Below are 25903 nucleotides of genomic sequence, written 5' to 3'. Positions count from 1 at the left end.
CTCAGACATCGTTGGGTTGAGAAAGGTACTGGGAACTGAACTTTTAGGGTGTGTTCACACTTGTAGTTCGGTTCTCTTGGTTCTCTTGGTCCGGACCAAAAAAGAAAATGATACATTTAGTCCTGGTTTGCTTGGCGTTCACACTGGCATTTTTAACACCGAACCTAACAATACAAAACCAAAAGGAAACAGGAAAAGTTCACGACCTGATTGGACAGCTTTTATGATGTATATTTTTGGACTGAACTTACCGAACATCCAAAATAATTCTGGCGAAATGCCCTCGTTATATATATATGTATATATGGGGGTATTTTTACCAGCTGAGAACAAACAAAGAGATAATAAAATGTGTAAAGGAGTCAAAACAATGCCAGGAATTCCTCCGTTGCACACACAAACAAAGATATGCTGTAAGGACGGCTGACGGGCGGTTCCGACGCCTGTCCCGAACTGTAATGGGCAACATAGCTCCTATGATGAGAATAACCAGGTATGCTTGAGGTCAGTATTAGTCAAATTACTTCCTGTTTTTGGTCCGTTTAGACGTCTTTGGTCCATGTTGCGTTCATATATGAATCGAACCGTACCCACAGTTTGTTTGGAAGCGGACCGAGACCACTATTCAGGCTTTCTCGGCCCGCTTGTTTGGTGCGCACCAAGGTTCAGGTGACAGCGTTCACACTTGTTCAAATGAACCGCACGAAAAGAGCGATCGCACCAGAGTTCATTTTAATTGAACCAAACCTGCCAAGTGTGAACACACCCCAAGTAAATCAAGTAAAGAGGTTGAAAAACGCCCGCTGAGACATCAGTCTAACAGGATTGGACATAAGATTTTTTTGAAGGATGTATGAGGTGTTTTTGTCCATCCAGTGCAAGTCAAAGGGGTCCTAAGCTTTCAAGCTCAAGAAAGGACATACCATAAATTATGACTCCAGTGGATTAATCCGTGTCTTCTGAAGCGATATGAACTCTTTGGGTGAGAAACAGACCAATACGTCAGTCTTTATTCACTATGAATCTGAAGTAAATGATGAGAGAATTATTATTTTGGGGGGAACTAACACAGGACAATGGAAGGAATAAGTAACATGCTAGTGCATTAATCAGAGGGACAATTAGTAACCTGTTGGGAGGGCAGATGTTTTTTCACAGGTTTACAGTTTGTTTTACAAACCACCAGTCGTGGTGTCCATGCAAAACAATCAGGGCTCACAGGACGGTGCCAACCAGCACCGATCATGGGGTGTAGGTCTTGAAGCAGCGTCAATTTGAGCAGGATCTGCTGTGCAGGTCACCAACCGCAGCAGAAAAAATACAGCTGAGGTCAGCACGCATGGACAGCAAGAGGCAAAGGTGTTGTTCACCCACGTGCGTTTGATGAGTCCAGTTCGCAGGGACAGAGGAACAGAAGGATAACAGCAGGACCCACAGGGTCAGCAGGTTATTCTGTAGGGCACAGAGGTCACTTGTTTAGGAGGTCCACCTTGGGTATAATAAATTGAGACTACAAAGTCATGTAGATATTTGTCAAACATATGTTAAAACACTAAAAGATTAGTTCCTCAGATTTAAACATTATATAGTAACAAAAAAATCCTGTTCTTTTAATGTTCATAAGCGCTATTAAAGTGGCAAGAAAAAGTATGTGAACCCTTTGGAATGAGCTGGTTTTCTGCATTAATTGGGCATAAAATGTGATCTCATCTTCATCAAAGTCACAAGTAGAGACAAACACAATGTGCTTAAGCTCACAACACACACACAATTATAATCTTTCATGTCTTTACTGAACACATCCCATTAAACACTCACAGTGCTGTGGAAAAAGTAAGTGAACCCTTAGGCATGTGGATGGTAACACGATGGATGGATGTTTATAGTAACACGATTTTGTGAAAGCAGCGGTATGTGCGTTCCCGTGAGTGCTGAGGTCACTTGGTCTGTCTTGAGACTTTTAGCCATTGGCATGCTCACGCGAGAAGTGATGCATGTGCGACACACCCAGAACAGCAGCGCTGTTTACAACTGAGTAGGAGGAACGCTGAACAGACCGAAAGACGTAAACAAATTGAAGCAAATTTAAGTTTAAGTTAACAAAGTTAAGAGGAGATACAAGGAGGAGAAGAGGAGATACAAGTTGTGAACCTGAGTACTCTGACCAGGAGCACAGGGAGATAGAGGAGGCTGGACCAACAAGCCTCAGCGAGACAGAGAGCTCAGGATACGTGGTGTGCATATGGAGGCAATGCCAACAGAGGTAGAGAGTGTCTGCTGCAACGAATGGAACTCTGCCAAAATGAGGGTGAGTAAATTATGAGAGATTCATTTTTGGGTGAACTATCCCTATAATAATTGGTTGAACCTCCTTTGGCAGCAATAACCTCAACCAAGCATTTCTGGTAGCTGCAGAATGCCGATTAAACCTGCAAAATGTTCAGAAGGAATCGTGGACCATTCTTCCTTACAGAACTGCTTCAGCTCAGACATATTCTTATTATATCTGGTGTGAACGGCTCTCTTGAGGTCATTCCACAGCATCTCTATTGGGTTAAGGTCTGGGCTCTGACTGGGACACTCCAAAAGGTGGATTTTCTTTTTTTAAGTCATTCTGTAGTGGATTTACTTCGATGTTTACAGGGTAGTTGGCACACAGCTACCCTGGCATTATTCTGTAGGATACCTTGATAAACTTGGGAATTCATTTTTCCCTCAATGTTGGCAATCGTTGCAGGCCCTGAAGCAGCCCAAAATCACGATGCACCCTCCACTGTACTTCACCGTTGGGATGATGTTTTCATTTTCGTATGCAGTGCCCTTTTTATGCCATACATTGTGCTGTGTGTTCTTCCCGAACAATTCAACCTTAGATTCATCAGTCCACAAATAATTTTCCCAGAGTCAAGATGGTCTTTGGAAATCTTCAGGCATGCAGCAATGTTTTTGTTGGAAAGAAGCAGCTTCCTGGCATGCCTGTTTAATGTTTTCTATATAGTAGAGTCATGAACAGAGATGTTAACCAGTTCCAATGATTCCTTCAAGTCTTTATCTGTCACTCTACGGTTCTGTTTTCCCTCATTAAGTATTCCGCGATGTGACCCTTTTAGTCATCTTGGCTGGATGGCCACTTCTAGGGAGAGTATCTATAGTACTAAATCACTAAATCATCTTCTTTTAGAGACTATTTGTCTAACTGTGGACAGATTCATATTTAAGCTCTTCGATACAACTTTGTAACCCTTTCCAGCTATATGCAGAGTAACAATTCTACATTGTAGGTCTTCTGAGATCTCAAGGTCCACTTCAGCAGATGATACTTATGACTAGCAAACTCAAAATGTTTGAGTGCTTTTTATAAGTCAAAGTAGCGCTAACCCACACCTCCAATCTGGTTTCATTAACTGGATGCCAGGTTTGCCATCTCCTGACTCGAATTAGCTTTTGTTGACGTCATCAGCCTAGGGGTTCACATACTTCTTCCAACCTTTTTCCAACCTACACTGTGAATGTTTGAATGATGTATTCAATACATACAAGAACAATACATTCATTTGTGTAATTAGTTCAAACAGATTGTGTTTGTTCATTATTGTAACTTAGATGAAGTTCAAACTAGATTTTAAGACAAATTTATACTTAAAATGCTATTTTAAAATGCTAATAAAAAGAAATAGGATTTATTTGTAAATTATATTCACCCTTTGCTATATTGAAAGCACCACAACTACACATTATATGATGTTTTCCCTTGTGAATTTCATAGTTTAAAAAAAAATCGATAATTGCTACACACTCCAAAGTTGGGACAGTGGAGTGTTTACCCCTGTGAAACATCACCATTTCTTCTAATATCACTTATTAGGCATTTGTGCACTGGAGACACAAGTTTAATTTAAAAAGTTGAATTTTAACCCATTCATCCATTATGTAGGTCTTTGTCTTTATCTGCTTAATAATGCGCCACACATTGTCAATTGGAGATGATCAGGACTGCAGGCAGGCCAATCTAGCACCCCTCTGCTTATTCTGCCAATATGTGGTTCGAAGCTGTCCTGCTATAAACGCCGGGACGTCCCTGGATAAGACAGCGCCTGATGGCAGTATATGCTGCTCCAAAATGTGTTCATATACAGTGAGGAAAATAAGTATTTGAACACCCTGCTATTTTGCAAGTTCTCCCACTTGGAAATCATGGAGGGGTCTAAAATTGTCATCGTAGGTGCATGTCCACTGTGAGAGACATAATCTAAAAAAAAAAATCCAGAAATCACAATATATGATTTTTTAACTATTTATTTGTATGATACAGCTGCAAATAAGTATTTGAACACCTGTCTATCAGCTAGAATTCTGACCCTCAAAGACCTTTTAGTCTGCCTTTAAAATGTCCACCTCCACTCCATTTATTATCCTAAATTAGATGCACCTGTTTGAGGTCGTTAGCTGCATAAAGACACCTGTCCACCCCATACAATCAGTAAGAATCCAACTACTAACATGGCCAAGACCAAAGAGCTGTCCAAAGACACTAGAGACAAAATTGCACACCTCCACAAGGCTGAAAAGGGCTACGGGAAATTGCCAAGCAGCTTGGTGAAAAAAGGTCCACTGTTGGAGCAATCATTAGAAAATGGAAGAAGCTAAACATGACTGTCAATCTCCCTCGGACTGGGGCTCCATGCAAGATCTCACCTCGTGGGGTCTCAATGATCCTAAGAAAGGTGAGAAATCAGCCCAGAACTACATGGTAGGAGCTGGTCAATGACCTGAAAAGAGCTGGGACCACCGTTTCCAAGGTTACTGTTGGTAATACACTAAGACGTCATGGTTTGAAATCATGCATGGCACGGAAGGTTCCCCTGCTTAAACCAGCACATGTCAAGGCCCGTCTTAAGTTTACCAATGACCATTTGGATGATCCAGAGGAGTCATGGGAGAAAGTCATGTGGTCAGATGAGACCAAAATAGAACTTTTTGGTCATAATTCCACTAACCGTGTTTGGAGGAAGAAGAATGATGAGTACCATCCCAAGAACACCATCCCTACTGTGAAGCATGGGGGTGGTAGCATCATGCTTTGGGGGTGTTTTTCTGCACATGGGACAGGGCGACCGCACTGTATTAAGGAGAGGATGTATTGCGAGATTTTGGGGAACAACCTCCTTCCCTCAGTTAGAGCATTAAAGATGGGTCGAGGCTGGGTCTTCCAACATGACAATGACCCGAAGCACACAGCCAAGATAACCAAGGAGTGGCTCTGTAAGAAGCATATCAAGGTTCTGACATGGCCTAGCCAGTCTCCAGACCTAAACCCAATAGAGAATCTTTGGAGGGAGCTCAAACTCCGTGTTTCTCAGCGACAGCCCAGAAACCTTACTGATCTAGAGAAGATCTGTGTGGAGGAGTGGGCCAAAATCCCTCCTGCAGTGTGTGCAAACCTGGTGAAAAACTACAGGAAACGTTTAATTGCAAACAAAGGCTACTGTACCAAATATTAACATTGATTTTCTCAGGTGTTCAAATACTTATTTGCAGCTGTATCATACAAATAAATAGTTAAAAAATCATACATTGTGATTTCTGGATTTTTTTTTTTAGATTATGTCTCTCACAGTGGACATGCACCTACGATGACAATTTCAGACCCCTCCATGATTTCCAAGTGGGAGAACTTGCAAAATAGCAGGGTGTTCAAATACTTATTTTCCTCACTGTATGTCTGCATTAATAGTGCCCTCACAGATGTGTGAGTTACCCATGCCATGGGCACTGACACACCCCTGGCCCATACAGACACTGGCTTTTGGACCTGATGCTAATAACAGTTTTTGAACAACAACTACTGAATGCAAAGAACAGAAAGGGTATTAACAGAGACATTATTCAATGCATTACTTGAAATTTCACTGCTAATGTGAGTGATTTCCTCTCATTGTAGTAAAGGGTTGTGCATAAAGTAAAAGAAGGACTTTAGGATTTAAAAATCGGTTTCAAAAGTTCGTTCAAACGAAGATCGTGATGCATCGGAAAATCGTTGCCCGTGATACCATGATTCGTGAAATGTCATCATTGATGTCAAATCCTGAGTTTGAAATATAAAGAAGAAGAAGCCCACATGGTCCAATAATCTTTTGGTGTGTTTTAACCCCACAAACAGCACTTTTGGGGCATTTTCAGCTCAATTTGGAATGAAGCACCCAACTATCTAAGCAACAAAAGGATCTGGAAGTGTTGCTGTAGAGCATTTGTTTGTAACTTAATCTATAGTCCAGCTCTCCCGACAAGGTGCTTGATTTGAGGTATCAAAAGTAAAAGGAAATGGTCTAAAAGGAAGTCAAAAGAGAGGATGGGAGTGAGGAGGGCAGATTGGAAAGAGTACAAGAGCTTAAACAAATACTAGTATCAGGGGAAAAGAGGTAATACAACACCGATTAGTCCAGATCAAATTATAGACACTGCAATGTTGTGCATAAACACACATTCTGTAGATACACAAACACGCACATACGCACAAACTTATTCATTACAGATGATTGTGAAGTAGTTGAGCTTTCACAATGATGATGGGACTGAAAATACAGACAGCTATTAGAGGCGGAAATGGACACAGCTTTCAGACACTTAACAGTCAGTGATCTGTTTAATGATAGACAACTCTATTCTCTCTTTCTCTCACACACGCTCAAACTAAGGGACTAGCACACACAACGATGAAAGTTCTGTCATCATTTACTCACCCTCATGTTTTGCCAAACCCATGTAACTTTCTCTCTTCTGTGGAACACAAAATGAGATGTTAGGTACAATGTTCATGCTGCTCTTTTCAAAACATTGAAAGCATATAGTGACCAAGGTCTGTAAAGCACCATAAAGGACAAAAAAGCATATGACTTTGTAAAGGGGTTAATGGAAAGGATGAGGCGGGAACCGGCTTGAACCAAAAAGACAAAACACACACACACACAGGTGTCAGACAGCTGTCCGTAAATCTCTCTCTCTGTCGTACTGCCATCTTCGGTCGGCCTTTATCCCTCTCTAGGGCTTATTAGCCCGATTAGGGGATGGATGTGTGGAATCACGACCTGGCCCCGCCCTTCGCTCTGCCACATTCCTCCCTCATTCTCTCAGGCTGGGTCCATGATGCCCCCCCCCCCTTTCCCTGGGGAGGGGCGTGCCTTCCACCTCGTCTGCTGGCAGGTCATCCCCGTCTACCTGGATGAGGGAGGGGACAAGGGCACCTACACGCCGTGTCAAATTAACAAAACATTTTTAAAGAATAGAGGGAAGGGCCAACAAAGAAAGGAGAGAGAGAGAGAGAGAGAAACAAAACACTTACTCGCCTGTTCTCCAACACACTCTAGCTTGGTCCTCGGCCACTCCTCCAACCTCCAATGGACGACAGCTGTGCCTCCCCGGATGGATCAGAGGTAGTCTTCTGGCCCCTGGTGAACGGAACGCCGTGCCACGTTCTTGGGAAACAGAAGGGGTCTCCCGCGCCCTTGGCAGCGGTTCTCCAGCTCCAGGTGGTCGGCCGGGAGCCCCTACCCGCTCGCGGTCAGCGGTCTTCACGACCCTGCCGCGTTTAGCGGCTGGTAGGGGTCTCCCCCCGTCCCTAGCTGCGGCTCTGACCGCTCCAGCGGTCGGCTAGGAGCCCCTTCTCCCTTCGAGGTCGGCAGCCGTTCGTCCGCTCTCAGGCAGCTGGGCTCCTCCGTCGCCCGGCAGATGGCCACGGTTGCTCCATTGGGGTGGATGGTAGTGGCGAGGACTCTACCCTTCCTCCTTCCCGGGTTTCGGCACCAGTGTAAAGGGATTAATGGAAAGGAGGAACCGGCTTGACAATATCAATTATATTTTAATTATAAACTTAACCAAAAAGACACACAGGTGTCAGACAGCTGTCCGTAAATCTGTCTCTCCTCGCACTGCCACCTTCGGTCGGCCTTTATCCCTCTCAATGGCTAATTAGCCTGATTAGGGGCCAAAATTCCGTTCAAATCAGTTTGTTTCTCGGAAATGATCAGAAAATCATACTGGTTTGGAACAACATGAGGGTGACTAAATGATAACAACTTTCATTTTTGGGTGAACTATCACTTTAGATCCCCTTAAATGAATGTTTATAATAACTTGTACATCCAAGGTAGAAATTCTGATGGGAACTTATCACAGGAAAAGCACACGCACACACACACGCTCACACACACACACACACACACACACACACACACATGTTGTGTTTCCATGTTTTATGGGGACTTTCCATAGACATAATGGTTTTTATACTGTAAAAACTTTATATTCTATCCCCTAAACCTAACCCTACCCCTAAACCTAACCCTCACAGAAAACATTCTGCATTTTTACATTTTCAAAAAACACAATTTAGTATGATTTATAAGCTGTTTTCCTCATGGGGACCGACAAAATGTCCCCACAAGGTCAAAAATTTCGGGTTTTACTATCCTTATGGGGACATTTGGTCCCCACAAAGTGATAAATACACGCTCACACACACACACACACACACACCCCTGAGACTTGAGTTGTTGAGCTGGAGTGCTGCTAATGGACTGGCCTCTAGAATGTTTCTTAGGATGTCCCAAGCTCTTTAATATTGATGGGGTCGTTAATGGCCCTGCACAAACGTTTCCCTTTTACATTCTAGACATGACGAGGGTGGGCAGGCGGGCACAATCAGCACTTTACAATAGACGGGATCCTCCCTAGCATGTCTCCTTCCAAGAAAATGACAAACTCAAATGAAGAAAAAGATGGGAGAAAAACCAAATGCTGCACACTGACATACATATGGCAACATGATTTAAGTAACGAAGCGAGTTAAAAGAAAAGTTCACCCAAAAATGAGAATTCAGTCATCGTTCAGAATCTATTAGAATCAAGTTACTATACTTACGTTTTCGTGAAATGATTTTCGCATGGCTCGTTGTGAGTATCACGGCACTTTCCAGTTGAAATGAACACTAGAGGCGCTATAACAACAGTGAATTATATTTACTTTCACACAAATCACGCGTGAAACGGCAGATTATTAGTTTATAAACACTTACTTTTCACCCTGTTCCTCTAACAATGCTATCTTATGACATCTAAACACTTTTACTGTGGTGCGTGACTTGTAAGCAGGGCTGGACTGGTAATCTGGCATACCAGGCATTTTCCCGGTGGGCCGACGCACTTTGGGGCCGATCAGGGGCGGACTGGCCATCGGATGAACTGAGCTGGCTGGTCTGTCTGCTGCGAAATGTGCCGAATGGGCCACGATAATCTAAAATGAGCCGCAGCGTTATGTAGAATGGACCACAAAACGGTGCCGCGAGATGCACTGAGCTGGCTGGTCTGTCTGCTGCGAAATGTGCCGAATGGGCCACGATAATCTAAAATGAGCCGCAGCGTTATGTAGAATGGACCACAAAACGGTGCCGCGAGATGCAGGAAAGGACAGCGAACACCTCCCCCACCCCCCTCAACAAGTTTTGGGCCTCTTGCCATGTGGTTGGTTTAGTAGTTGCGTGTTTCATGACACACTTTGCTTTTTAGGTTTAGGTTCAAGGCAACTGGCCCAAAAGTTGTTGAGCGGGGGGAAGGGGAGGGTTGTTGTTCGCTGTCCTTTTCTGCATATCGCGATGCCATTTTGTGGTCCGTTCTGCATAACATAGCGGCTCATTTTAGCTTATTGCGGCCCATTCGGCACGTTTTGCGGACGCACAACTGGCCCGCTAGGTTCTCCCGCTGGCCATGATCGGCCCCAAAGTGCATCGGCCCACCGGGAAAATGCCCGGTATGCCAGATTGGTTCAAGGTTTAGAGTAAGGAGATCAGTTTTCTTCATTTAAAAATTGACTGAGTATTTACCTTAAAAATACTCATTTATTTGATGTAAAAAATGTTAGCACCACACAGAGAACATTTCACCTCAGAACTGCCACGAAGGAGCCACGTCACATCATTTTGCAAAAATGTCATCACAGTCTCTCAGTTTTCATGAGATCAGGCTGCATTTGCCCACATGCGCTTCTCAACCAATGTGATTTTTCCTTTAATGCGAAAATGTTCAATGGTGACTGGGGTTGGAAAAGAGCAGCGTGAACATTCTGCTAAATAACTTCTTTTGTATTGCACAAAAAAAAATTGAAAAACATGTTTTGAATGACTAGTGGGTCAATGGTGGCAGAATTGATGAACTTTATGAAATGAAATATGATTGATTTAAGGTTGTGTATAATATGCTAGACTAACGCTTGATATTATACTGTAATTGTTAGTGATCACAAGCTTTATTTCTTAATTATTCCATAAGAGTATTATAGGTGTAACTGTTCACATCTCACAGCAGCTGTCACTCAGTGCTGTTGTTGTTTGCAGTCCTAGTGTGTAAGTGTGAGTGTGTTTGTGTCTGTTGGTGTGTAAGTGTGTGTTTGTTCCCATGCATATCCATGTGTCTGTCCTAGTTTGTGCATGCTTGTGCCATAGTGTCTGTTTTGTTTTCAAGTGCTCTATTCTGAGCTGTTTAATATTATTTGGAAAGAGAAAGTGGCAGAGACAGAGAGACATAGAGAGAGACATAGAGACAGAGAGACACAGAGACAGAGAGAGAGAGAGAGATCCCCCAATGAAAGGGTCTAATCAAAGCTTACTTCAGCTAAAAAAAGGAGCACACATACACACACACACACACACACACTAAACAAGCACGTGTTGTTCATGCGTGCAGTTTCTGAGAGCACTCTGCCACATTGCACATGAAATGATAAGACGTGTTAACGTGAGGCCATATGTTGGGGTGTTTGTGTATGAAAGTAAAAAAAACCTCCTGCTACACTACAGTGCTCTCTGATTTAAAGGCACAAATGAGCCAGTGCTATAAATAGAAATGAGCGAGAGAGAGAGAGAGAGAGAGAGAGAGGAAGAGAGAGGGAGGCAAGTGAAGAAGAGAGGACAAACAGGAAGAAGGAAGGAGAGAAATGATCGAAGAGAGGAAACATCTTTCAAACTCTCTAACCGCACTACGTAATGCTGCGTTTGAAACAGCATACTACCATACTAAGTTTACAGTTTCTAGTAGCAGTATATAGTATGTATAGGTCTAGTATTGTACATATTGATGAACTACTGTAGTTTACATTTCTAGAAACATATAACTCTTGGAGCTCCTTAGAGGAGGGAATTTATTTTGATTTATTTGTAGTTTCTGACCGTTGTGTTTGAGTAAGGAGTGTTTTCATTCATAGCACAATAGCTACAGTATATGATGCGCTAACTAGTGTAAAATTGCTGGATAATAGCAGCAACATAGTGGCAATATTCGAATCTACTGTTCAAACAGTCTGCCCTGCATTTTCTAATATCTAACGCTATAAAAATGATTGATCGCATGTTAGGCGGTGTGAGATATTACTGCTATTGTTCATCTTAAAACGCTGAATGCTAATGCGAAGCTTATAAAGAAACTTTCCAAAAGCACTGACCTCAAAGTTTTTCATTACGAAAAGACTAATGTGTCTGCAATGTAATGTATTGCGTTCGACGCTCCAGAAATCTTATTAAGGAACTGCTTTTTTAAGTGTGGCCGTCTCATTGGATCGTGGCTGCAACATATTTTCCACCTGCTATATTTACACTTCATGCCTCACACCTGCACCGAAACACCAGGCGAGTGCCGCTGTTAGCATTTCTCCTGGCTTGTTCGAGGTTTTTATTAATAGTTTACTGTGTTTTTAAGTCCCTTAACCAAAATATTTACCAGTGTATGAAGTTAAAGGGAAAGTTCACCTAAAATGTTTAATTCTGTCATCATTTACTCACCCTCATGTTGTTCCAAAGCAGTATGACTTTCTCTTTTCTGTGGAACACAAAGGTAGAATGTTAGCCTCAGTCACCATTAACTTTCATTGCATCTTTCCAAGAATGTTAAAATTAGTGATGTCAGTCGTTTATTTTTTTTAATCGCGATTAATCGCTTGAGTTATTTTTGTAGTCATCCCGATTAATCGCAGATTTTGAAATAGCTGAAATAGGAAAGAAAACTGTGACGGGGGGAGGGCGGGGCCGGGGCGTGATTATACACACCCAGTCCCTAATTAGGCTAATTAAGCTTCCGAGAGGGATTAATGCCGACTGCGGACGGTGGTGCGACGAGAGAGAGATCGCTTAAGGTCAGCTGACATCGGCCACTCCTCCTCCCTCTAACGGACGACAGCCGTGCCTCCCCGGGTGGATCGGAGGCAGTCCTCCAGTCCCTGGCGTACGGAACGCCCCGCCGTGTTCTCGGGGAACAGAAGGGGTCTCCCCCACCCCTGGCAGCGGCTCTGACCGCGGCCCTGACCGTTCCAGGCGGTCGGTTAGGAGCCCCTTCTCCCCTCGCGGTCGGCGGCCTTTCCTCCGCTTCCAGGCGGCCGGGCTCCTCCATTGGGGTGGACGGTAGTAGCGAGAACTCTACTACGCCGTATCCCACTTCTTTCCCGGGTCTTCGGCACCAGTGTAAAGGGATCTCGAGTGCTTGTACAGTAATAGAGATACTGCCCATGGAAAGTCTTTCAAGCAAAGTCCCTTTAAGACAAGTCAGGTCACTTGGCCACTAATACCTTCAGGCCGCAATTAAGATACAAGTACAGCCCCTATCTACTTGAATAGGGAAAGACCAACTGACACGCAATGTCTCTATCAAAAAGGTGATTGGTTCTTTTGTAAGGCGGGACCTCCATTTCAACAGCCGCCCCAGAGTTGTGATTTCTCCCTTACAGAAGTGCCGTATATCAGTGAGCCGTCTCACCCTATAGTGTCTCTGGTTTCACTTTAGTCCCTTTTTATCATTAACAAATGTATTGATTCCATACTCAAAATAACATAAACAGCACATGAAAACACAAAATCAACTTTTATCAATATATGCACCCACCCCACCCCGGTCACCCAAAATACATCCCAGTGGTCAAACATTGAATAACAACTGACACACATATAAACAGACAGTCCAAAGAAAATACTCAATGACATAAAAGGGTTCCACATATTAATTAATTACATATATTTAACCCAATCTGTCCCTATCCGCTGCTTCTCCCTGGCAACCCTCTAGGAAGGCCAAGTAAGTGCCCCACTTCTTGCCATAAGCACCCAAACTGCCCAGCCTTCTGTGCAACATCTTTTCAAAAGCCACCACACTGCCCAACTCGGTGCACCAGCCGACTTCCATCCCCCAAGAATCACCATCCCGCTGGTAAGGACTCAGTTTTTGATGTGTTTGTTCACCTCATCACCCAGAATACAAAGTCTTCAAAGGCAGAATATTATCTGAGTGCTCAAGACCACACAGACACGACTCTGAACCCTTGACCAAAACTCTTGAATCTTAGTACAGAACCAAAAGACATGGGCTATGTCCCCATCCTCCAGCTGGCATTGCCAAGTAGGTGTGACTCTTAAGGCCAAGCCTACACCATCTAGAAGGAGTCCAATAAAAACTATTTAGAATCGAGGCGCATCCTTGCACCCCAAGACATAGACTTGACATTTTTAAAATATCCTACAGATTAGTCCCTTTTGATGTTCCACTCACCTAATATCGAAGAAAGTCGTCTAGGTGTACTTTAGAGGCAGCTCACTGTAGAGTTTGGATCAGATTTTATACTTCTGAATGTATTCCTCCGAGTGTTGTATTCTTAGTGATGTTCTCGTAAACTGAATGGAGCTCACATTGTATTCTCTGTTTCTTAAAGACAGCTATAACTCACACACACACACACACACACACACACACACACACACACACACACACACACACACACACACAGTGAGAAACTCTAAAGGTATATAAATCCACAGAGAGACAACAAAGAGAGAGAGAACAAAAAACAGACTGTAAGAGGAGATTAAAGGAAAGTTCTAGGTTCAACACAGGTTAAGCTCAATCGACAGAATTTGTGGAATAATGTTGAAAAAAATGGTCTGCCCTTATATAGCGCATTTTTAAACTTAGCGGTATTCAAAGCGCTTTACACTGTGACTCAATCACCCATTCACACACCAATGATAGCAAAGCGGACATGCAAGGTGCTAGCCTGCCATCGGGAGCAACTTGGGGTTCAGTGTCTTGCCCAAGGACACTTCGGCATGTGGAGTCGTGTGGGCCGGGTATCGAACCACCAATCCTGCGATTAGCAGTCAACCCGCTCTACCACCTGAGCCACAGCCGCCCCAAAACAAACAAATTATTTCGATGTTCGCTTTCAATGGAAGTCAATGGGGCCAGTCCATAAACATTCAAACACACACTGTTTCAAAAGTAGAGTCACAAATGTAAACATTACAAGTGTAAAATCACTTACTAACCTTATCAGTGTAAAGTTGTATCCAATATTGCAACTTTGTTGCCATGACGATGCAACGCCATAAAACCTGTAAGCCATTTTAGCTCACAAAAATCATGTTGAACAAAGTATTTATTTCATTAAAATCATGTTAACATGTACAAAGTTGACTTCCTGTTGCTACACTTTTGAAACAATGTGTATTTTAATGTTAATGGAATGGCCCGTTTCACTTTTATACTGCAATTAACGGTAATTAACTGCCATTTGTAACTGCAATTTTTTCTTCTACTTCTTATTTTTTTTATAAATGAGGGACAAATTGAAAATATTTTCTGTGGTATTCAACATTATGCTTCAAATGCTTTCAATTGAGCTAAACATGTATTGAATCTGGAACATATCTTTAAAGGGACAGTTCACCCAGAAATGAAAATTATCATTATTTACTCACCCTCATGTCATCCAAGATATGTTTGACTTTCTATCTTCACCAGAATTTTTCAGCCCTTTTGGTCCATACAATGCAAGTGAATGGGTGCCAAAATTTGGAAGCTCCAAAAATCAGCATAAAATCCTTATGAATGGATGAAATCAATGTCTTCAAAAGCGATATGACAGGTGTGGGTGTGAAACAGATCAATATTTAAGTCCATTTTTACTATAAATTCTCCTCCCTGCCCAGTCAAAATCCACATTAACTTTCACATTCTTCTTCTTGTGTTTTTGGTGATTCTTCATGCATATCGCCACCTACTGGGCAGGGAGAAGAATTTTTAAAATGTAAAAATCCAACTTAACTATGGATCTGTTTCTCACCCAAAGCTATCATATCGCTTCTGAAGACATGGATTAAACACTCTTATGGATCACTTTTATGCTGCCTTTAAGTACTTTTTGGAGCGTCAAAATTTTGGCACCCATTCAGTTGCATTGTATGGACCTCCAGAGCTGAAATATTCTTCTAAAACTCTTAATTTGTGTTCTGCAAAAGAAATAAATTCATACACAACTGGGATGGCATGAGGGTGAGTAAATGATGAGAGAATTTGTACTTTTGGATGAACTACCCCTTTAACTGATTTTACAATACTGATGTTCTAATCTAACTGATTGCATGGGACGCAGGTGGTACAAGGTACAATTCCAGTTTAACGGTGATGTAATGTACCAGTTGGTAGGTTTTATCAGGCTGCTATGTGGACGTTGTGACAGGGATCCAGCTCCATGCTGATTGTTGTCGCAGTGACGGGATTCCAACGCGGATAATTGCTCTAGGAGCTTAGTGATGTGGGCCACCTGCCTGAACAGTTGGCCGTGTGTGTGTGTGTGTGTGTGTGTGTGTGTGTGTGTGTGTGTGTGTGTGTGTGTGTGTTAACTGTATATGGGGCAGGAGGATAGAGTGGAAGGGAAAGCTTATACATTCTAGTATTGTGTCTTTAATTTATGCATTATCATGGCAAGGTCACGGTAAGGTCATGGCACAGACAAGAAATTATTTGGTGAGAAAACCTGTTTTAATAAAAACAAATGTATACATGCAATCATGCAAATACAAGCATTAAAGCATGTAAGCACCCAAAAACACACACATATAGATGCAAATACATGCACGCAAATGCATGCAAGCAAGAACATGCATACATGCACATTTAAGCATGCAAATACAAGCATGGTGACACATGAATTGTAAATACACATACAATCATGCCAATACATGCATATAAACATGCAAGCACCGAAAAACATACACACATATTGAGGCAAATACATGCGCACAAATGCATGCAAGCAAGAACATGCATCAATGCCCATTTAAGCATGCAAATGCATGCATGGAGGTACATCAATTCGAAACACACGTAATCATGCAAATACATGCATACAAGCATGCAAGCACCCAAACGCACTCACATATTTATGCAAATACGTGCACACGAAAGCATGCAAGCAAGAACATGCATACATGCACATTTATGCATGCAAATACATGCATATAAACATGCTAGCTCTTAAACACACACACACACACACAAACACACATAATGATGCAGATACATGTACACAATGCAGACAAGAGCATGCATCAACGCCCATTTAAGCATGCAAATACATGCATGAAGACACATTAATTGTAAACACACATGCAAACATGCAAATACATGCATATAAACATCTAAATACACACACATACTAATGTAAATATTCATGCACAAGCAAACACATGCACGTACGCACGCACACACACACACACACACACACACTGATGCAAATGCATGCACACAAATGCATGCCAGCAAGAGCATGCATCAATGCCCATTTAAGTATGCAAATACATGCATGGAGACACATGAATTGTAAACACATATGCAATTATGTAAATACATGCATGTAAGCATGCAAGCAATCTAAAACACACACACACATATTGATGCAAATACATGCACACAAATGCATGCAAGTAAAAACATGTGTACATGCACATTTAAGCATGTAAATACATGTATGGATGCACATGAATTGTAAACACACATGCAAATATATGCACATAAACATCTAAATACACACTCATACTAATGTAAATATTCATGCACAAGCAAACACAAACATGCACGCACGCACACATGCAAGCACACAAAGTACACTCACTTGCATGTGTAGCACAATGCACATCCCTTAGCATGCCAACAGTCCATTAAGTGTGTCAGAGGGTTGGGTTTCAGTGGATTTGTGGGTTGAAGGTTTCTGTCTAGCATTCTCTTCTTAATCCAACTATAGTTTTAAAGTATCTGGGGTCAGAGCTGACGTGTGCATGTGTGTGTACACAGTTGCGTGTTTGGATGCACGTGTGTGCAGATGTTCTAGGCAGGTCAGATGTTGATGTTTGATCCAGTCCGTCTGCTGTCTAAGAGACAAACAGCTGTAATACTATAACAAAATGAGTTTTTCTCTCTCTAATAACATTAGCGTGAGAGAGAAAAAAGAGGAGGAGAGAGAAGAAACAAGGGATTATGAGAGAGATGGAGGGAGACGGATGAGAGCGTCTTGAGGAAATAGCATTATGTTCTGAAGAAATGAGTGGCAGCACCAAGGCCGGTTAGACATGAGTGGTAATGTGATCTTGGAGAAGAGGGCAACATTACACCTTTCAACAGAGCAAACCCCCGTCCTAGAACAAGATAATGGTGTCAGGCTGTAGTACAGAACAGAATTAGTGTAGAATTTGTGTCTGAAAGTATGAAGGTGTCTTGAGTTCTTAGAGTGCAATGCTTTGCAGAAGTTACAGCTATGATTGATCGGGCTTGAAACGCGGAAGTAAACTATAGTGGGGTAAACTCTGGTAAATCTTATTGTTGCATTCATGTTTGCTCCAACAGTGAAAAGAGAAAATCCACTATTGTGGTTTCAAGGCTTTCCAAAAGTGTAAGTAAATAGAGAGAGATGGATTACAAAGTGCACGACAAATGGAGTTATTGACTCCCAAAATAAAGAACCGATTCTGAACACCTGAAACGAGTCGTTAGTAATTACAGACTTACTTCCTGTACTAACCTACATAATTTGGTAACAAAAAACCCGCCTCTGGTGTTCACTGGCTGCTCCCGAACAGCTTTGACCTGCCCTCAAACACTCTAAGCGGTAGACCAATCACAACAGACTGGGACATCTGACCAATCAGAGCAGAGTAAACTCTCTGAAAGGCGGAGTTTAGAATGAATGCTGAACCAATCAGAGCAGAGTAGGCTCTCTGAAAGGCGGAGTTTAGAATGAATGCTTTAGAATGGACCAATCAGAGCAGAGTAGGCTCTCTGAAAGGCGGAGTTTAGAATGAATGCTTAAGAACGGACCAATCAGAGCAGAGTAGACTCTCTGAAAGGCGGAGTTTAGAATGAATGCTTAAGAATGGACCAATCAGAGCAGAGTAGACTCTCTGAAAGGAGTTTAGAATGAATGCTTTAGAATGGACCAATCAGAGCAGAGTAGGCTCTCTGAAAGGAAGAGTTTAGAATGAATGCTTTAGAATGGACCAATCAGAGCAGAGTAGGCTCTCTGAAAGGAGTTTAGAATGAATGCTTTAGAGTGGACCAATCAGAGCAGAGTAGGCTCTCTGAAAGGCGGAGTTTAGAATTAATTCTTTAGAATGGACCAATCAGAGCAGAGTAGGCTCTCTGAAAGGAGTTTAGAATGAATGCTTTAGAATGGACCAATCAGAGCAGAGTAGGCTCTCTGAAAGGCGGAGTTTAGAATTAATTCTTTAGAATGGACCAATCAGAGCAGAGTAGGCTCTCTGAAAGGCGGAGTTTAGAATGAATGCTTAAGAACGGACCAATCAGAGCAGAGTAGACTCTCTGAAAGGAGTTTAGAATGAATGCTTTAGAATGGACCAATCAGAGCAGAGTAGGCTCTCTGAAAGGCGGAGTTTAGGATGAATGCTTTAGAATGGAGCAATCAGAGCAGAGTAGGCTCTCTGAAAGGAGGAGTTTAGAATGAATGCTTTAGAATGGACCAATCAGAGCAGATTAGGCTCTCTGAAAGGAGGAGTTTAGAATGAATGCTTAAGAATGGATTATTGAGTCATTTTTGGCACTGGGGAAAAAAAACGCAATGCAATTGAAATTATGAGCAAATTAAAGTGTTTTAGTCTCTGATTTGACCTTGGATGCATGTAAATCTATTGTATGAGACCTTTAAAACAAATTTAGACAAGTTTAAAAAACATAATAGGTGCTCTTTAATTAGTTTCAGCACTCAGTAATCATTGCCAGCAGATAGAGAAATTACAGTCATCCGCCACTAGAGGTATACTTCCATGCGCGCAACATGCCGGGACAGCATGCAGGTACACTCACCTGATATCTTATGATGTATATTATTTACTGTTTTCACGAAGCATGTTATTTTTTTACTTAATTTCAAGTCTGAAATATCCCACTAGAAGTGAATGCACTTAACTGCATAGAGAGCTATAGGATGCCCCCTTGCTCCCTATGTAGTGAATGACTTAACCTCCAGTGTGCTGTCTGTCTGCACTGGTCTCAGAACAGTTTGAAATGCATCTTATTTTCATCCTAACTCCCTATAAAGCCTCTGAAAGCAACATTTATCAGCTTTTGGATGAATGCATTGATCCTCAATGTGATAATGCACAGTGAAAATAGGACTCCTAAGGAAAGAATTAGCATTACCGGTCATTGTGTTTAGCAGCGTGGCGTTTCGCGATAAATCGCTCCAATTTTAAAAATGGCATATCGTATGAAACTAGAGACTCTAATCTTTTGACTCAAACTGGTTCCAATGTAATAACATAATTACGTTTCTTACCAGATGTAGTTATGTTGCTGTTTCTCCCAAAGACAAACTCAGCTGTGATCAGCACCATGTTGTTTTGTCACATGACTCCGTATATCGAAACTTGAACCCTTTACTGACAGCACAGAGTCTCCTAAACTGAGATCAGTCGGTTTAAATTCATTTAAATTGTGCGTTGCATATAGCGAAGCCAAAATACGACGTCCACGCATGTGTACGCGGGGTCACACGAGGATAAACAAGAAGATTGAGAACTCAAGACTGCTTTATCATTTCACCACCCGTCTCTCCCTTTCATACACCCACTTTGTTTTATCTCTCCTTTCATTTATTTTTTATTCTCTGTGTGCCTGGCTTCATAAATCAGATGATGTATTTCCCAAGACGTACTGTGCTGTAACAAGCTTCTCTTATGAGTGTTGTGCGAGTGTGTGTGTGTGTCTTTTTATTAACTAGCCATATACAACGATTGTAAGTCGTGGGTCCTAATATTGTGAAATGGAGAACAAAAGAGAGGCAGCATGTTTATTTCTACGTATGTCATCTCTCAATGGGCGGTGAAATACTAAAGAGTAAGGCACTAGAAGTGTGTGTGTGTGTGTGTGTGTGTCTGTGTGTGGGCTAGCCCTGCATAAAGGTATCAGTGCATTTGATGGGATCGCAGATATATTGACAGCATCAGAGCTCTGAATACATGCTGATCGGGCAAATCTTAACCTGTCGTATCTGTCTACAAGCCGAGCATGAGCACAAACACGGTGTGTGTGTGTCTGTGAGAATGTGTACTATAGTTAGATGATTAGATCATTTTCCTGCATGATTTTATAAAGCGAGCTGATAGAATTGACCCAGATTTTTAATGATGCGGTGGTGTCTCTCCAACAGCAGTTCTCTGTGCCCACACATGAGGACTCCCTGCAGTCTTTGCTTTTAATAAAACACTGCAACATTTTCACTGTAGTTTTACAATGAGAACTGTGTGTTCCTTCTCTTTTTCTTTAATTATTTCCCCTTTTTGCCTGTCTCTATCACTGTCTTTCTATTTCTTTTTGTCTTCCCTTTTTCTGTCTCACTTTGTCTTATGATTCTGTTTCTTTCATTGTCTCACTTACTGTCTCTCTATCACACTTAAATTGTCTCTCTCTCTCAAGGCAGAAGTATTGATGAAGTTCCCGTTCACAAACACACGCCCGGTGGCGACACTTCTGTGGTCTTTTGGCACCCAAAGAACTGCTTTCAATGGGCTCTTTGCACAAATTTGGCTGGAAATGGCCCAAAAAGTGCTGTTGGTTGGGATAACACACACTGGGTCCAAGAGATTATTGGAGATTTGGGCTTCTTCCATTAGGATCGGTGGATCAGGACAAACTGAGGATTTGATAATGATAACCGTCATTGTGTTATCTCGTCTGCTCTTATAAGACCCATTTACCCTGCAGCTGCTGTTGGTGCATTTGAACGTTCACAAAGCAATCGCACAAACACCCACTGCAAACGGCTATTATTACTTTTCAAAGCGCAACTGCTGTGACGCAAATGAGGGCAAATATCGTCTTGCAATGATCTTATATGAACAAGGCCACCCTGTCAGAACTGTCACCCTGACGAACGGGACTCGGTTTCTCTTTTAAAAAACAAAAATCTGTGTTACAGTCACGCACTAACAATCAAAGTCAATGGGGGCCGATCTGTAAACTTCAAAATACTCAATGTATCAAAATGTATAGCCACAAGACGTAAACAATATGTGTGTTAACATGATTAAGAGTGATAAAAATCGCTTACCAAACCCTTCTGTGTAAACAACTTAGTTGCCATGACAACGTAATGCCATAAACCCTGTAATCATGCAAAAATGTAAGTGAAAGCCCATATTTATAATGCATTGGATAGGCATTCTAATGCATTAGTAGGACTGTCTCAAAAATACATCTTATTATGTTATAAATTCTCATAAATAATAGTAACCCCAATTACAATACATTATAATACTTACATACACATAGTTATATCATAGAGGATAATGCAGTGTATAATGCAGTATTTGGGGGCAGTGGTGACTCAGCGGTTGGGCTCTGGATTATTGACCAGAAGGTCGGGGGTTGAAGCCCCAGCACCGCCAAGATGACACTGTTGGGCCCTTGAGCAAGGTCCTTGACCCTATCTGCTCCAGGGGTGCCGTATCATGGCTGACCTTGCACTCTGACCCTAGCTTAGCTGGGATATGTGAAAACAAATACATTTCACTGTATATATGCAAAAATGTATGTATAAAGTGTGACCAAAAATAAAGGCTTCTATTATAACACAATGAACATCCAATTTTATCTGCAGAAGTTATAATGTATTATATACAGTTTATTTGTAATATATATAATAGATATGTTTTATGTAAAGTGACAAAAGCAGTGTCTTCTTATAAACTTATTTTTAAGTGGTTATAAGACATTGCAAGTCAGGCTGGAAGTTATATACAGCACACACGCGCAAAAATACAAAATAACGCACATTAAATGTACATTTTGCAACATTAAGAAAAACACTTGTAAAGCTTTGTAATGGGGTTCTTACGATGTTGAGGAGGCGGGAACCGGCAGAACAATCAACATAACTATAATGACATAAATCAACTTAAACAAACATAAACACACAGATACAGACACAGTAGCCGCATGTGTCCCTCTTCCTCTCCTAACTGGTTCCTCTGGCTTGTCTTTATCCCCCTGCCGGCTGATTAGGACAATTTAGCGCCGGGCATGCAACCTCAAGGCCCGGTCATGCCCTCCTCCTCGTCACACTCCTCCGCCGCCCTATTCAGGCTGGGGAAAACTCCGGCATGACGCACTCCGCTCCAGAAAGGGAGGGGAGTATGTCATGCCGGAGGTTTCCCCGGCCTGAATGGGGCAGTGGAGGAGTGTGACGAGGAGGAGGGCATGGAAGGGTGTTGCCCTTCTTGCCGTCCTTCTGCTCTTTGGAGCGCTGGGAGAGACGACGGGAGGGAGAGGGCAGAGGGAAAGAGCGAGGGGAGAGGAGCGACAGAGTGCGAGAGAGGAGAGAGAGAAAAACTAACTCGCCAGTCCCCGGACGCGCTGTCGGCCAGTCCTCAGCCACTCCTCCGCCATCTGCTAGATGACAGACGATCCTCCCCTGGTGGACAGCAGCAAGTCCTCCATCCCCTGGTGGATGGTAACGGCTCCGCTGCTTCCTGGTGGACGGAAGTAGCGAGTACTCCACGACAGCGCATCCCTCCTCCTTCCCGGGTTTTGGCACCAATGTAACGGGGCACTTATGATGGGCAGGGAGGAGGCAGGAACCGGCAGAACAGTCAACATAACTTTTATATATAAATCACGTATATATACATGTGACATAAATCAACTTAAGCAAACATAAACACACAGCAGCTGCATGTGTCTCTCTCTCGCTCTCTCTCTCTCTCTCTCTGCTCTCTCTCTCCTAACTGGTTCCTCCTGCTCGTCTTTATCCCCCTTCCAGCTGATTAAGACATATCAGCACCGGGCGTGTGTCCTCGCGGCCCGGCCTCCTTGGTTGCCTGCAGTGTGATGTCGCAGTAATTTCATCTATACTTTTATAGTCCATGTGCAGTTACGTCTCACACACAGTGAGCATGACGTAAATTTCTAGACACTTGGATACACCTGTGTGCATTGTCGAATGCATACGTACGGGTCGCGGTCAAAAGAGCTTTCTTTGAAAAACTAGCCTATATAGAGTAGTCTCTTTTCGTATCAAATATACTTTCTTCCTGTCTCTCATAAACACAGTGTCTCTCTTTTTGTTTGTCTGGCTCACTCTTTCTCTTACTCACTGCCTCTCTCTGTCTCTCTGCAGGAGAATCCATATCTCTGCAGTGATGAATGCGATGCATCTAACCCTGACCTGGCTCACCCGCCGCAGCTGATGCAGGATCGAGAGCGCAGTGGTCTGATCACATACTGGCAGACGGTCACGTGGCGGCGGTATCCTGAGCCTCTTCAAGCAAACATTACTCTGACCTGGAACAAGACCCTCGAGCTCACCGATGACATTCAAATCACCTTCGAGTATGGCCGACCCACTATCATGGTTCTAGACAAATCGCTAAATTTCGGCCGCACATGGCAGCCCTACCAGTACTACGCCGACGACTGTGTGGACGCATTTAACATGCCACCAAGACGCGTGCGTGACCTGAACGCGGCCAACGCCACACGTGTGATCTGCACGGAGCATTATTCCCGCTGGGTCGGGTCTAAGAACGAGAAGGTTGTGAGGTTCGAGGTGCGGTCACGATTTGCTATATTCGCCGGCCCGAGGCTGCTGAATATGGAAGGGTTGTACACTCGGATGGAGAGCATGAAGGGTCTACGAGATTTCTTCACGTTCACTAATCTGAGGCTCCGCCTACTCAAGCCCGCCCTCGGCGGAACATACGTCCAGAGAGACAACCTGCTCAAATATTTCTACGCCATCTCGAATGTTGAGGTGCTAGCCAGGTGAGCACACAATCAACTTTTTGATCAGTCAAACAAATCAGGCTTTGTTTAAGCATCCTGTCCAGCCTGACATAGCAACAATAGCTCAACAAATGGCCAGTGTTAATCTCGTCAACAAAATAGCTGACGAAAATGTTCAGTGACAAAAGTTTTTTTTCATTTTGTCAAAGATAATGAAGACCAGACGAAAAATGTCACATTATGGTGATAATCAAATGGTTTTAACCTCTGTAACTCTGTTGACCCGCCAGCGGGTCCAAAAGGGGGTGCTATATCTAAAAAAAAATTAGCATTTAAAATGTTCACGTCTCTGAATACAAGTCAGGCATATGTAGTATCATTTGAAAGCTTAGAATCTGAGCATTTCACAGAACACCATCACTTCTGCATTTATGTTACAAAAAACCAACAGAATAAGCCCTGAAAACATGTGGGTCGCAAATCAGCGCCACCTAGAGGTAATGTGGAAATATCAATATGAATATAAAAGTCAAATAGCGCGTAAATAGACAAGTCATATATCAAATGAAAGCTCTCATTCTCATGAATATTTTGATGCCCTAATACCACAGTTCGAAAGATTTTCAAAAGAATCACAAAGTGAAATGTGCTTTTTGTAAGACATCAAATACAAGCACATTTACATTTATGCATTTGGCAGACGCTTCTATCCAAAGCGACTTACAGTGCACTTATTACAGGGACAATCCCCCCGGAGCAATCTGGAGTTAAGGGCCTTACTCAAGGGCAAAAGAGTGGCATCTTGGTGGTGCTGGGGCTTGAACCCCCGGCCTCTTGGTCAGTAACCCTGAGCCTCAACCACTGAGCCACCACTGCACCAATCACTGCTGCTGTATGCCCCAAATAGCTAAAAATGTCATATCTGCTTTTATCTTTAATTTTCTAAAATGTTGGCAATTGTTTTACTTGTCTGTGAGCTTGCTTGTGTGAAAATCCAATGTTATATCTTAGATGTCCAGAACAATATATGTGGTCCAGCAGGAAAAGCATGCGTAACAAATCACCAGAAATATATGTTATATTAAACAACCCTATATAGCATCACAAAGGGGAGGATCACAGCTTTCTAATGACACCTAGATTGAGCTTCTAGTCCACTCACAGGCCGAGATATTTGATAGAAAATTGGAGGTTGTGCATGAACTGAAAATTAGACTGAATGTCTATGGACGAGCACATCTGTGAGGGCTAAAATGCGTTAGAGCGCCACCTACATTTCAGATTGGCATTTTGTGAAGGAAGGTGATAGAGGGGGGAAAACAATTATAGTACTTGCTGCATCCAGTGGAATAAAATACGACTTTTTGGATGGCGACGTGGTGAAAAGAACCAGAATTACATACTTACAAAGTTAGGACAACAAGTTAAAGAGAGAAAAAAGAAACATTCGAGTCACCAACAATGCCGCCATTTGTTCCTCGGCCAGCTGGGCAGCGGTCCTCCACAGTGCCCGGCGATGGAACTTTACCTCACCTACTTAAGGACGGGCAGGAATCTCCTCCACCTCCCGGCAGACGTCAGTGAGTTCCCCCGCCCCCCGGCAGACAGTACCGTCTCCTGCACCCTCTAGCGACCGGCAGTGGCTCCTCCGCTTCCTGGAGGAAGGTAACGAGCTCCCACGCCCCCTCACGAATGGCAGCGGCTCCTTCTTCTCCTGGTGGATGGCAGCAGGCTCCTCTGTCTTTGGTTGAACCACTCCAGCACCACAGTATCATACCTCCTCGGCGTCGCGACCCTCCCCGAGCAG

At 42.8% G+C, this 25903-nt stretch overlaps 1 pseudogene; it reads left to right on the top strand.

Annotated features, from left to right (window-relative positions):
- The window catches only part of LOC127627407 (netrin-G2-like), a 96043-nt pseudogene that overhangs the window by 6189 nt on the left and 63951 nt on the right, over positions 1-25903 (top strand).

The sequence above is a fragment of the Xyrauchen texanus genome, chromosome 34 (assembly GCF_025860055.1).
Source record: "Xyrauchen texanus isolate HMW12.3.18 chromosome 34, RBS_HiC_50CHRs, whole genome shotgun sequence".
Classification (NCBI taxonomy): Eukaryota; Metazoa; Chordata; class Actinopteri; order Cypriniformes; family Catostomidae; genus Xyrauchen; species Xyrauchen texanus.
This window is presented reverse-complemented; position numbering and strand designations above follow the sequence as displayed.